The sequence below is a fragment of the Erythrolamprus reginae genome, chromosome 2, assembly GCF_031021105.1.
Source record: "Erythrolamprus reginae isolate rEryReg1 chromosome 2, rEryReg1.hap1, whole genome shotgun sequence".
In the NCBI taxonomy this organism is placed as follows: Eukaryota; Metazoa; Chordata; class Lepidosauria; order Squamata; family Dipsadidae; genus Erythrolamprus; species Erythrolamprus reginae.
In genome coordinates, this window is record NC_091951.1 from 22,274,373 (window position 1) to 22,288,806 (window position 14,434).

The 14,434-nt window shown below is 44.1% G+C and overlaps 1 pseudogene; it reads right to left on the minus strand.

Annotated features, from left to right (window-relative positions):
• Window positions 1-2,102: 2,102 nt before the first annotated feature.
• LOC139159962 (zinc finger protein 420-like) overlaps window positions 2,103-14,434 on the minus strand; it is a 38,089-nt pseudogene continuing 25,757 nt past the window's right edge.

Below are 14,434 nucleotides of genomic sequence, written 5' to 3' on the forward strand. Positions count from 1 at the left end.
AATCCTCAAAGGAACTGAACCTGCCATTGTCTGTAGACCAGACCAGTGTTTTTCAACCAGTGCGCGGTGGCACACTAATGTGCCGCGAGACATGGTCAGGTGTGCCGCGAAGAAGGAAGCTCAGGTTCCAGTCTCGCAACTTTTTGCTGAGAGAGAAAGAGAGAGTGAAAGAGAGAGAAAGAAAGCAAGAGAGAAAGAGAGAAAGCAAGAGAGAGAAAGCAAGAGTGAGAGAGAGAGAAAGAAAGCAAGAAAGAGAGAGAAAGAAAGCAAGAGAGAGAGAAAGAGAGAAAGCAAGAGTGAGAAAGCAAGAGTGAGAGAGAGAGAAAGAAAGCAAGAAAGAGAGAGAAAGAAAGAGAGAGAGAGAGAAAAGGAGAGGAAGGGAGAGAGAGAAATGGGCAAAAAGGGTAGGAAAAAAGAGAAATGAGAAAATGATTGAGACAGAGAATGAGGAAAAAGAGAGAGAAACAAAAGAGAGAGAGAGAAGTGACTCTTGATTTAAAGCATATGATAAAAAGCACCCAAAGAATAAGAGAGAGAAAAAACCCAGCCCTCACCTGTTTTTGGAAATGGTTCAAGAGTGTGTATACACACACACACACACACACATACACACACAAGGGGGAGAGAAGACAGGGATGGAAAAAGAGAGGAGAGTGTCTTAGGGTGTCATTTTGGTTGGTGGTGTGCCCCAGGATTTTTTAAATGTAAAAAATGTGCCGCGGCTCAAAAAAGGTTGAAAATCACTGGACCAGACAATCAATCCAGAGAACTGTGCTGTCTCTCTGGAGCTAAAATCACAGCCGTAATAGGGGCACTAACCAAAATAATAAAACCCACAGACTATTATCCCTCTTAGTACTCTCTATAGCAGAGGTCTTCAAACTTGGCAACTTTAAGACTTGTGGCCTTCAACTCCCAGAATTCTCCAGCCTGCTAAGTTATGCTATGCTGGCTGGAGAATTCTGGGAGTTGAAGTCCACAAGTCTTAAAAGTTGCCAAGTTTGGGGACCCCTGCTCTATAGCAGAGGTCCCCAACCGCCGGTCCGCGGACCAGGACATTGGGGTTTTTCAGCCGGTCCGCGCCGCCGCTGACAGCTAGCTTCGCGGCCCTGCGCCTGGTCAGAGCTCGCTCTGTGTGGATTTATAATGTTTTCTGCCATAGCCGTGACAGCTCACAGCTCCCGGCAGAGAACATTATGCAGGACGGAGTGGGGCGTCGGGCGGGTCTTAGTGACGCAGCCCTCCACGCTTTCCTTTCGGAGGAGGAGCTAAGTGGCCAAAGACGTTCCTTGCCCAGCGGCGCTTTTATATTGATTCCTTTCTCTGGCCACTTAGCTCCTCCTCCGAAAGGAAAGCGTGGAGGCTGCCTCTCTCCTCCTCCAATATTTCGCCCCCCTCCCAGCCTCCGGGCCGCATTCGCCTTCCTCCACCACCTCCAGCATCCAGCTCTTCCTCCGCTTCTCGCTTCTCTACAAAACGACAGCCGAGCGGCGGCCCGGAGGCTGGGAGGGGGGCGGAGCACTTTGAATCCTGGCAGAAGCTGCTGCCCGAGTGCTCTTGGCCGGCGGGATTCAAAGTGCTGGGGTGGGGGATGTCCCGACAGCCCCCCCACCCCAGTGCTTCGCCTCCCGCCGGCCAAGAGCACTCGGGCAGCAGCTTCTGCTGGATACGGGCGATGGGTGGGACGAGCGGCGCGGAAGCCGGTGGCTGTGGCAGCTGCTGCAAGAGGCTTCCGCACCGCTCTGTCCCACTCATTGCCCGTATCCAGCAGATAGGCTTTGAATTTTTGGCTGGGGGGGGAGAAGTAGGACCTTCCTAACTCCCCCCCCCAGCCAAAATCACAAAGCCAGGCAGCCCCCAGCCGCCAAAGGAGCCTCCTGATTCTCCCCGCCCTGTGGAGAAGTGTGGAGGGCTGCGTCACTAAGACCCGCCCGACGCCTCACCCCCACCGGGCCATGGAAAACTGGTCTAGCTTAAAGCCGGTCCCTGGTGCAAAAAAGGTTGGGGACCTCTGCTCTATAGGAACAAACGACACAGAAAATGACCTGAAACCAATGAGTGGCTACAAACAACAAGGCAAAAAAGTCAAAAGACACAGGTGCGCAAGTAATCTTCTCATCTATAACCCCATGTGTGGATGCTTCTTTGGCGAATCAAACCACTGCTCCTTACAAAGCTCCACTCCATGTATCCACGTGGTTTTTTCCTCCCGTATGGATCATTTTATGGGAATTGAGATCGCAACTCTTTCTGAAGACATCTCCACATTCCACACATTTATAAGGTCTTTCTCCTGTATGGATCCTCTTGTGGCAATTCAGATAACTGCTACGTGTAAAGGTCTTCCCACACTCCATGCATTGATAAGGTCTTTCTCCCGTGTGGACCCTCTCGTGGCGATGTAACTGACTGCTAGAAGGAAAAGTCTTTCCACAGACCATGCATTTATAAGGTCTTTCTCCTGTGTGGACCCTCTTGTGGGAATTAAGATAACTGATACGAGTAAAGGTCTTTCCACAGTCCAGACATGTATAAGGTCTTTCTCCTGTGTGGATGATCTTGTGGGAGTTAAGGTGACTGCTACGAGTAAAGGTCTTTCCACACTCCGCGCATTGATAAGGTCCTTCTCCTGTGTGGATGATCTTGTGAGAATTAAGATAACTGCTACGAGTAAAGGTCTTCCCACACTCCGCGCATTGATGAGGTCTTTCTCCTGTGTGGATCCTCTCGTGGCGATGAAACTGACTGTTAGAGGTAAAGGTCTTTCCGCAGTCCATGCATTTATAAGGCCGTTCTCCTTTGTGATTCCTTTGGTGGATTATAAAAGAATTATTAAAACGGAAGGCCTTTCCACACTCCGTGCATTTGTAAGGTTTTTCTCCTGAGTGGCTTCTCTTGTGGGAATTAAGACTATTCCTCCAATTAAAAGTCTTCCCACACTCCGTGCATTCATACGGCTTCTTTTCAGCGTGGATTATCTTGTGGGAATTGAGACTATTTCTACTAGCAAAGGTCCTCCCACACTCCATGCATTGATATGGGTTCTCGGCTGTGTGGAACAAATGGTGGGAATTGAGAAGACTGCTACAAGCAAAGCTGATTCCACACTCCATGCATTGATAAGGTCCTTCTCCAGTGTGGATCCTCTCGTGGGAATTAAGATAACTGCTACAAGCATTCTCTTGTCCATAATAGCCTTGGAAAAGAAAAAGAGAAATTGTATATTTTCATTCGAATAGGATTGGATTACAACCCTGATCTAATCTTTAACCTGGGACAATTTCATCATTTTATTTATTTTATTTATTTATTGGATTTGTATGCCGCCCCTCTCCGCAGACTCAGGGCGGCTAACAACAATGGTAAAAGACAATATGTAAAAATCCAATTTAATAAAACAACTAAAAACCCTAATTATAAAAACATACACACAAGCATACCATGCATAACTTGTAATGGCCTAGGGGAAGAAATATCTTAACTCCCCCATGCCTGGCGACAAAGGTGGGTCTTGAGTAGTTTGCGAAAGACAAGGAGGGTGGGGGCCGTTCTAATCTCTGGGGGGAGTTGATTCCAGAGGGCCGGGGCCGCCACAGAGAAGGCTCTTCCCCTGGGCCTCGCCAAATGACATTGTTTGGGTCGACAGGACCCGGAGAAGGCCAACTCTGTGTGACCTTATTGGCCGCTGGGATTCGTGCGGTAGAAGGCGGTTCCGCATGTATTCTGGCCCAATGCCATGTAGGGCTTTAAAGGTCATTACCAACACTTTGAATTGTGACCGGAAACCGATCGGCAGTCAGTGCAGGCCAGGGAGTGTTGAAGAAACGTGGGCGAATCTAGGAAGCCCCACAATGGCTCTCGCGGCCGCATTCTGCACAATCTGAAGTTTCCGAACACTTTTCAAAGGTAGCCCCATGTAGAGAGCGTTGCAGTAATCGAACCTCGAGGTGATGAGGGCATGAGTGACTGTGAACAATGACTCCCTGTCCAGATAGGGCTGCAACTGGTGCCCCAGGCAAACCTGGGCAAACACCCTCCTCGCCACAGCCGAAAGATTATGTTCCAATGTCAGCTGTGGATCGAGGAGGACGCCCAAGTTGCGGACCCTCTCTGAGGGGGTCAATAATTCCCCCCCCAGGGTAATGGACGGACAGATGGAATTGTCCTTGGGAGGCAACACCCACAGCCACTCCGTCTTGTCTGGGTTGAGTTTGAGTTTGTTGACACCCATCCAGGCCCCAACAGCCTCCAGGCACCGGCACATCACTTCCACTGCTTCGTTGACTTCGATGCCACAAACTCCCAAAGTGCATTGGATGCACTGTCATGCTGGGGCAGCAACAGACCCACCAGCTCCCACCTTCAATAAATGTTTCATCTCCACTTACCTGCAGAACAGAATCTTTGAAAGTCAGGGAGAATTTATGGATGGCAATACCCCTCATCCTCAATTTAAGACTAATGCCAAACTTGGTGCACAAATCAGCATATCTCTAAGAAGGGAACATCCCTCTCAGGGCTTATCTAGTCTTGGTTATAGCAGCTCAGGGCCATCAGGTAGGCAGTGATGATATTCTACTGCATTGAATGATGATATTCTGCTGCGTTCTGCTAAATTTCTGCTGCCCTGAAGGTTCCCAAGAGCAAAATGGACTCCACAATTCTCAAATGGAAGATTATTATTATTTATTAGATTTGTATGCCACCCGTCTCCGAAGACTCGGGGCGGCTCACAACAGTAATAAAAACAATATAGTAGTGGAACAAATCTAATATTAAAAAACATATAAAACCCTATCATTATTTTAAAAACAAAACAAAAACCAAACAGCACATTCATACCAAACATAAAACGAAGTATAAAAAGGCCTGGGGGAAAGGTGTCTCAACTCTCCCATGCCTGGCGGTAAATAAGATGTTTGGCACAACTAGGACTCTTCCAAATCTGGTACCCCAATCAAATTGAGCAATCGGGATAGAAGGGCCTTAGTAAGAGAGCTGACCAAGAAACCGATGGTCACTCTGATTGAGCTCCAGAAATTCTGGTTGGAGATGGGACAGCAGAAGTAACCTGCCGTACTGCATTCTAACTATTGTGCCATCAAAGCAATGTCCTAGAGTGGCCCAGCCTGACTTGAACCTTTGTTTAACATCTCTGGAGGGACCTGAAAACGGCTGTCCACTGACAATCGCCATGCAACCTGACCAAACTTGAGAGGATTTGCAAAGAAGAATGGCAGAAAATCCCCCAATCCAGCAAAGCTTCTCAGGTCACATCCAAAAGGTCAAGGCTGTACATGCTGCCAAACAGGCTTCAAAAAAGTACTGAACGAAAGGGTTTGAATACTTATGCCAATGAGATATTTCATCATTTTCTTTTTAATAAATTTGGAGATATTTCTAAAATTCTCTTTTCATTTTGACATTATTAGGTACTGAGTGCAGATTAAGGACAAAAACAGTGAATTTCAACGACTGTAGTAACATGCTGCAGCGTAACAAAGTTTTAAAAAGTGAAGACTGTTCCATCCACACACACAGACACACCGAAATAACATTTAACCCCCTTCTTTATATTTCTGAGCACAGACAGGGGTTCTTACCCAGAGAAAAGAGATTCCTGGAATTCTCCATCATGACTTCTTCATGAAGTGCTTTTTGGTCAGCATCCAGTTGAGACCACTCCTCCTCCGAAAAATACACGGCCACTTCCTCAAAAAACACAGCATCCTGAACAAGGACACAAGTTTCTCTATTAACAGATAATCCCAAGAACAATTTGGTAATTTTCTGGTGCCAATTTTAGGAAACAGATCCAGTGAACAACGGTGGGAATCTTCTAAAGAATTCAGAATTAAGTTCTCAACCCTTTTGGCTGATGGCACAACAAAATTACATTTCATAGCTGGAAGTATTTGGAATGGCTTATGGTGTAACCCACTGAAATATTCTTGGTCAATTGGTAGCTGGGTCTTAAATTCAGTACGTTATTTATTTATTTATTATTTAGATTTGTATGCCGCCCCTCTCCGCAGACTCGGGGCGGCTCACAACAAAGTGAAAACAATTTATAACAAATCTAAATTACTGTTTAAAAATATTTAAAAGACCCCATTTTCTAAACACACATACCTACAAACATACCATTCATAAATTGTATATGCCCGGGGGAAATGTCTCAGTTCCCCCATGCCTGACGACAAAGGTGGGTCTTAAGGAGCTTACGAAAGGCAAGGAGAGTAGGGGCAGTTCTAATCTCTGGGGGGAGTTGGTTCCAGAGAGCCAGGGCCGCCACAGAGAAGGCTCTTCCCCTGGGACCCGCCAACCGACATTGTTTGGTTGACGGGACCCAGAGAAGGCCCACTCTGTGGGACCTAATCGGTCGCTGGGATTCGTGCGGCAGCAGGCAGTCTCGGAGATATTCTGGTCCAGTGCCATGAAGGGCTTTAAAGGTCATAACCAATACTTTGAATTGTGACCGGAAGTTGATCGGCAACCAATGCAGACTGTGGAGTGTTGGTGAAACATGGGCATACCTTGGGAAGCCCATGACTGCTCTCGCAGCTGCATTCTGCACGATCTGAAGTTTCTGAACACTTTTCAAAGGTAGCCCCATGTAGAGAGCGTTACAGTAGTGACTCCCATCCTTCCTAGGCTGGACAGAGCAAATTACTGGCAAAACGCACCTGACCTGCTTTCCAATGGCTTATTTTATCAACCGAGGGACCCAACTCCACAGGTGTTGTTGTTGTAATGGTGTATGAAAACAATCCTGGGAGACAGAAGGAGGATCCCTGTGGATGCTGTCAAAGTCCCCAATGAAGACGATGCCCTCAAAAGAGGCTAAGAGCAACCCAGCCGTGTGTGGGGTCACCCACGAACGCAAATCCTAGAAAGAAGAACCTGGACACATTCTCTGGGTAGAGTGACATGGTGTAGAGCCATGTGCTCCCATTTATTTGGGAACATATGGAAATGGGGTATAATTACATATACATGTCAAATGATACATCCAGCCATACAACTTCAAACGTATCTTTGGAGTTGTTCCTTTCCCATAGATATCAAGACCTGGAAACTTCCTGAGAGCAGATGTTTATTCACACCTAATTTCTCTGAAGGTTTATTCTTTATCTGGCTAATCTTCCTTAATTGCCCTGCTGTTGTGTGCTCCAGGCAATGAAAATTCCCCCCTTTGATCCTATAATGTCCTGTCCGGAGTGGTGAAACTTTGTTTATTGTGAGCCCTTTTGTTTTATTTATATATATATATATATATTTCTAGCATATAAATAAACTTTGTTTATTGTGAGCCCTTTTGTTTCCCATATATATATATATATATGGGAAACAAAAGGGCTCACAATAAACAAAGTTTATTTATATGCTAGAAATCCAGATTTAATACAATCCTATTCTAACATAATTTGCTATACTGCAACAGATCCCCAATATCAGGGGTCTAGAAACCAAGACTTATGAAGAGAGACTGCGGGAACTGGGCATGGATAGCCTAGAGAAAAGGAGGGCCAGAGCGGACATGATAGCAGTCTACAGGTATACGAGGGGTTGCCAGAGAGAGGAGGGGGTCACTTTATTCTCCAGGGCACTGGAGGGCCGGACGAGGAACAACGGCTGGAAGCTGACCAAGGAGAGATTCAACCTGGAAATAAGGAAGAACTTCCTGACGGTCAGAATGATCAACCAGCGGAACAACCTACCAGCGGACGTTGTGAACTCCAATACTCTGGACATTTTTAAGAGGAAATTGGACTGCCATTTGGCTGGGATGCTATAGGGTTCCTGCTTAGGCAGGGGGTTGGACTTGATGACCCGCATGGTCCCTTCCAACTCTAACAATAAATAAATAAATAAATAAATAAATATGGACAACACTGTGATGAATGAAACCTGATGGTGAAGCCGGATGGGTGGAGAAGGCAACTCACGAAGGATCCCCCCAGGAGGGAGAGGAAGCTAAGCTGAGCGTGAATGTTCAATGACCGGGTGTCAAATCCGTATTGCTCAGAAACAGCAATTTTATACATTTAACTCTAGAACAAATCAATCCAAGATTCAGGGGGCTTTATCTGAATTTTCTCCTCTTTACCTGAAGTAGTGGTTCAGCTAATCCTTCAGCTCCACCACAAAGAGGTGATTCTAAAAACTCCAAGGACGATATTCTACTCTCTGTGAGAAAGATAAATAACAGTGGAAGCAGATTTGTTAAAGACTCCAATAAAGTGATGTCAAATGATCAGTTAAATCTGGAAATCTCACATCCCACAGAAAGAGATTTTCTTACCTTGCGTAGTGTCTTGACTTTGATATGTCTGGAAGTTCTCCCTGAAGAGCAGCTCTTGAGAAGATATGAATGGACCTTTCCCCTCCTTTGGATATTCAGTAAGGGCTTCCATAGATTTCTGGACATGATGTTATTCAAGAAACAAAGGAAGAGCACAGACATAGAAATAAATTATCTATCATACTGCATTTAAAAAAAAAGAATTTTATTGACATTTTTCATCTTTAAAAAACCAACTATGGTTCCACTAATATAGCTTCACAATATCAGAATTTCTTTCTCAATTCTACGTTTTCCATATTTAAAGATATGGTTTTAAAATTAATAATTATGCCCATCTATTCATTTTAAACTTTTTATACTTTGTTTTACAACGATTTAGATTCTAAGATTACATTTATTACATTTTATTATCTTTCTATATTACTTTACACATTAACTTTACTTTTCTTTTCGAGCCAATCATACCATTGGTTCCATATTTTATAATACATTTTTTCCTCTCTCTCTTTCAATTCCATTGTTAGTTTATTCATCTCTGCACATTCAGCACCTTTTTTTATGATCATTGCATTCGAGTTCCAGTTTTGGATAAATGTAATGCTCGCCGTTCTTATTATGTGTTGTATGATACAGTGTATTTTCTTTTATCTCCAGTACTAAGCTTTGTGATGCTGCAGTTTTTCTTCTTCCTATCACTAATATATCTGAAGAATGTTTTATCCCCCTTCTTTACAGATTTGGCAATTTCTTTTGAGGCTTTAGCAGCATATATTATCTGTTTTGCCTCTTTCTGTCTCATTTTATACACCTCCCTATCAGCTATACTTCCAGACTCTTTATACCTCCTATAGGCAGCCTTTTTTCATTGACTATAGCCCTTACATCATTGCTAAACCATAGCGGTTTCTTCTTCCTTTTACCTTTAGTTACGTATATACTCGAGTATAAGCCGACCCGAGTATAAGCCGAGGCACCAATTTTTGCCACAAAAACTGGGAAAACGTATTGACCCAAGTATAAGCCGAGGTTAGAAAATGCAGTGGCTACTGGTAACTTATAAAAATGGAAAACAATAAAATTACATTAATTGAGACATGTTTTAGAATATTTATTTTAAAGAAAACCAGTAAACTAGCTCTGTAAATTTAAAAGAGGGTAAACAAATTAACAATATTAACAATAAATTAAAAAGTAAAAAAAGTAGCTCGATCAGGAACAAAGCTAAAACCTAAGAGTTAAAATCCTTCAAAACTGGATTCCTTCTCATCATTAATTGGATTTACATTATTGTTCTGTTTTTATATATGCTGTGAGCCACCCTGAGTCCTTGGAGAGGGATTGCATACAAATCCAATTAAATAAATAAACAAACAAACAAACAAATAAGTGTATCCAAAGAAGAGCTTCAGCATTAGCTGCTGTGAGGTTATCAGCATAGAAAACCAAATAGATAGATAGATAGATAGATAGATAGATAGATAGATAGATAGATAGATAGATAGATATAGATAGAAAGATAGACAGACAGACAGAAAAATAGATAGATAGATAGAAATAGATAGATAGATAGATAGATATAGATAGAAAGATAGATAGACAGACAGACAGACAGAAAAATAGATAGATAGATAGATAGAAATAGATAGATAGATAGATATAGATAGAAAGATAGATAGACAGACAGACAGACAGATAGAAAAATAGATAGATAGATAGATAGATAGATAGAAATAGATACCGATAGATAGATAGATAGATAGATAGATAGATAGATAGATAGAAAGAAAAATAGTTAGATAGAAATAGATACAGATAGATAGATAGATAGATAGATAGATAGATAGATAGATAGAAAGAAAAATAGTTAGATAGAAATAGATACAGATAGATAGATGATAGATAGATAGATAGATAGACAGATAGATAGAAAGATAGACAGACAGATAGAAAAATAGATAGATAGATAGATAGAAAGAAATAGATACAGATAGATAGATAGATAGATAGATAGATAGAAAAATAGATAGATAGAAAAATAGATAGATAGAAAGATAGACAGATAGAAAAAGAATTCCTGTCTAGCTCTGCCTCATAACACATTATTAGATCCTATCCAAGCAAGGACAGCAACTACCACAAAATACCATTTTTTAAACAGTTTAAATCCTTTCAAAGGAGGGGGAGGAGAATCTGACAGCAGGGGGCCTTTTTAATCCGACTCACCATTGCAAATGGCTGCCTTCTTTGCTTGAGCTAGGGAGAGGAACTACGGCGTGCCAGAGGGGACAAAAGCTGGTGCCTCCTCGCTCTGGCTCAAGCAATGGCGCCCTCGTGTGGTGACTTTGTCAATGACCCGAGTATAAGCCGAGGCTGTGTTTTTCAGCCCATTTTTGGGGCTAAAAAACTCGGCTTATACTCGAGTATATACGGTATTTGTCTTACATACAGTCCAGTGGCTTTTAAGATGGCCTTTTTTAATACAGTCTACTGGGCACTTGCTCCTGCCATTTTATCCTTGCCCTTTAATTCAATATTTATTTAAATATTTCCCCATTTTATTAAAATTTGTTTTTCTGAAATCCAATACCTTGGTTGTAGTATAGGATTGCTCACAATCAGTTTTTACATCAAACCACAAACATAGGTGGTCACTGCAACCTGCGTTTTCTCACACCTTAACCTCTGAAACCGGTTCACATTTGTAAAAATTAAATCTAGAATATTCTCCCCTCTAGTTGGTGTCTTAACCAGCTGTGCCAGAGCTGCTCCTGTAAAGGCCTCCACTATATTCTTACTTTTGCATGTAAGGGCACTGGGGATATTCCAGTTAACATCAGGCATGTTGAAATCACCCATAACCACAATATCTCCCTTTACTGCCATTTGGGTAATTTCACATCCACCATCTTGTTGTCATAATCCTCAGATTGCTCTGGAAGCCTATAGATCAACCCAAATTTAATGACAGAACCCTCTTTAGTTTGCATGCAAACCCAGAGAGTCTCCAGCTCCTTACATGTAGATTTTCCTTAACATAAATGGCTACTCCACCTCCCCTTCTCTCTATTCTATCCTTCCTATACAGTGTATATCCTGGTATGGATATTTCCCATTCATTAGAATCCTTAAACCATTTCTCAGTTATGGTAACCAGATCCAAATTATCGCTAGATATTATGGCCGTTAACTCACAGAGCTTGTTGCTCAAGCTTCAAGCATTCGTGCACATTAACCAAAGAACATTATTATCATTATTTGTTTGTCCCTTATCCTCAACAACTACATCTATTTCATTTACACCTCCCTTTTCATAAACTTCAACAAACTGATTTATCCCTGTTGGCCGGGGACCGAACTCATCCACATCGGTTACATCTCTGTCCCCTTAGTTTAAATACCTGTCCAAAAAAGTTCTGAACTCCTCACCAAGCACCTGGGTACCTCTGTATGATGAATGCAAACCATCCCTCTTAAACAACTCCCTATTAGACCACCTACTAACATCATGACTAACATATCCAAAACCTTCAGCTTTACCCCACTGCCTTAACCACTCATTATACTCTGCAATACAAGTTGTTTTATCCTCCTGACCACAAACTGGTAACACCTCTGAGAAAGTCACTGAATCAGTTATTCTGCCCAGCTCCACACTAAGACATTGGAAATCTCTTTTTACTCAATTAACATTTCTCTGTGACAAATCATTTGTGCCAAGATGCACCACCACATCAACGTTATTATCTTTACTTACAGCCTTCACAATACAGTGATCCCCCGATCATTGCGAGGGTTCCGTTCCAGGACCCCTCGCAATGATCGGTTTTTCGCGAAGTAGCGCTGCGGAAGTAAAAACACCATCTGCGCATGCGCAGATGGTGTTTTTACTTCCGCCGCAGCAGCGAGGAGCCGAAGATTGGGGTTTCCCCACTGCCCACGCAAACTCCTCGCTGCCGCTCGCCCGCCCTTCGCCCGCCCACGCCATTCGCTCGCGCCGCTTCCCAGCTGAGTCCTGAAGCCAATTCGCTTCAGGACTCAGCTGGGAGGCGGCGCGAGCGAACGGCGTGGGCGGGCGAAGGGCGGGCGGGCAGGCAGGCGGCAGACAAGCCGTTCGCTCGCACCGCTTCCCAGCTGAGTCCTGAAGCCAATTCGCTTCAGGACTCAGCTGGGAAGCGGCGCGAGCGAACGGCGTGGGCGGGCGAAGGGCGGGCGGGCGAAGGGCGGGCGGCGGACAAGCCATTCGCTCGCGCCGCTCGCTCGCGCCGCTTCCCAGCTAAGTCCTGAAGCCAATTCGCTTCAGGACTCAGCTGGGAAGCGGCGCGAGCGAACGGCGTGGGCGGGCGAAGGGCGGGCGAGCGGCAGCGAGGAGTTTGCGTGGGCGGTGGGGAAACTCCTCGCTGATGCCCGCCGCTCGCCCTCCCGCCAGCAAGAGGGGGAAGACCCAGGGAAGCTGCCCAGCAGCTGATCTGCCCGGCGCCATCTACGCATGCGTGCCCATAGAAAAAAGGGCGCACATGCGCACATGGTGTTTTTACTTCCGGGTTCAAAAATCGCCATATAGCCGTTTCGCAATGATCGGGATCGCAATACCCGGGGGATCACTGTATATGCAATCCGTCTTCTGCTGGCAGTGGCCCATGGGAGACATTTCATCAGCCTCACCACATCCTTACTCTGTCCCAAATCAACACCTCTAACAGTCCAGTCACCCACAAGAAAATGCATCCTCTTTTTATTTCCACTAACTGCACCTGATGGTTTAATAACACTATGTACCTCTCCTACAACAACTTCCCTTTGGAACATCCCCTCATCCTCTACCTCGCTAATGTCCGCAGCAACCTCACTATTTAAATCTGCAATAACGTTATAGGAATTAGATAAAGTGAGACCAAAATTGCTGTGTCTGTGCTCCACTGCACGTAATCTTCCTGAACCAACAGTTGTCCATACAGCCCTTCTCTTTGAGGGGTGCTGAGGAAGTGGAGGCTGCACACATGGCTGCATTACAGCACGTGGCTGGGAGAATCTTTCCACTTCTGGGTACAAACTAAGGACTGCAACCTAGCGATATCACTATATAAACTATTCACAATTCAAAGTGTTGGTTATGACCTATAAAGCCCTTCATGGCATTGGACCAGAATATCTCCGGGACCGCCTTCTGCTGCACGAATCCCAGCGACCGGTTAGGTCCCACAGAGTTGGCCTTCTCCGGGTCCCGTCGACTAAACAATGTCATTTGGCGGGACCCAGAAGAGCCTTCTCTGTGGCGGCCCCGACCCTCTGGAACCAGCTCCCCCCAGATATCAGAGTTGCCCCCACCCTCTTTGCCTTTCGCAAGCTCCTTAAAACCCACCTCTGTCGTCAGGCATGGGGGAATTGAATTTTTTTCCCTTCCCCCTAGGCTTATAGAATTTATACATGGTATGCTTGTTTGTATGATTGGTCTCTTAAATTGGGTTTTTTTTAGATTACTTTTTAATATTAGATTTGTTACATTGTTTTCTTTATTGTTGTTAGCTGCCCCGAGTCTTTGGAGAGGGGCGGCATACAAATCTAATAAATAAATAAATAAACTAGTTGTCCTTATGCAAAGATGGCAGCACCCCAAGTTCCACAAGGTACTATGGAACACAACAGCCAAACAAGTGTTACACTGCACCAAGCCAGACATCTTAACAATTTAATGAAAAACAAGTACTTTACAAGAAAATCAACAACCCCTGTAATTAAAATTTAAAAATTTTACACAGCTGTAAAACAAGTACAACACTGAACTAAGCCAGTAATTTTGAAGTAAAATAGAATCACAGTCTCAAGCGCACTGCCCCTGAATGTATTATTACTATTTTTGGTTTACAGCTATATGATTCAGCCTCAGAGTCCCAGCCTCAGCCTCTGTGAACTGAAACTGAATGAATGGGAAATGGCCTATCCTCTCCTTTATTCTACTTCCCAGCCAGAAGTTCCTCCCCCTGGCTCTGTGAATGCTCTGTCTGAATTCAAACTGCAAATGAAAATGGTCGTTTCCACTTCCCCTTTTTCCCAGCCACTAGTGAATTCAAGCAACAGAAATAGAAAATGGCTTTTACAGTAAAGTAGTACCCCTAGATACGAGCATAA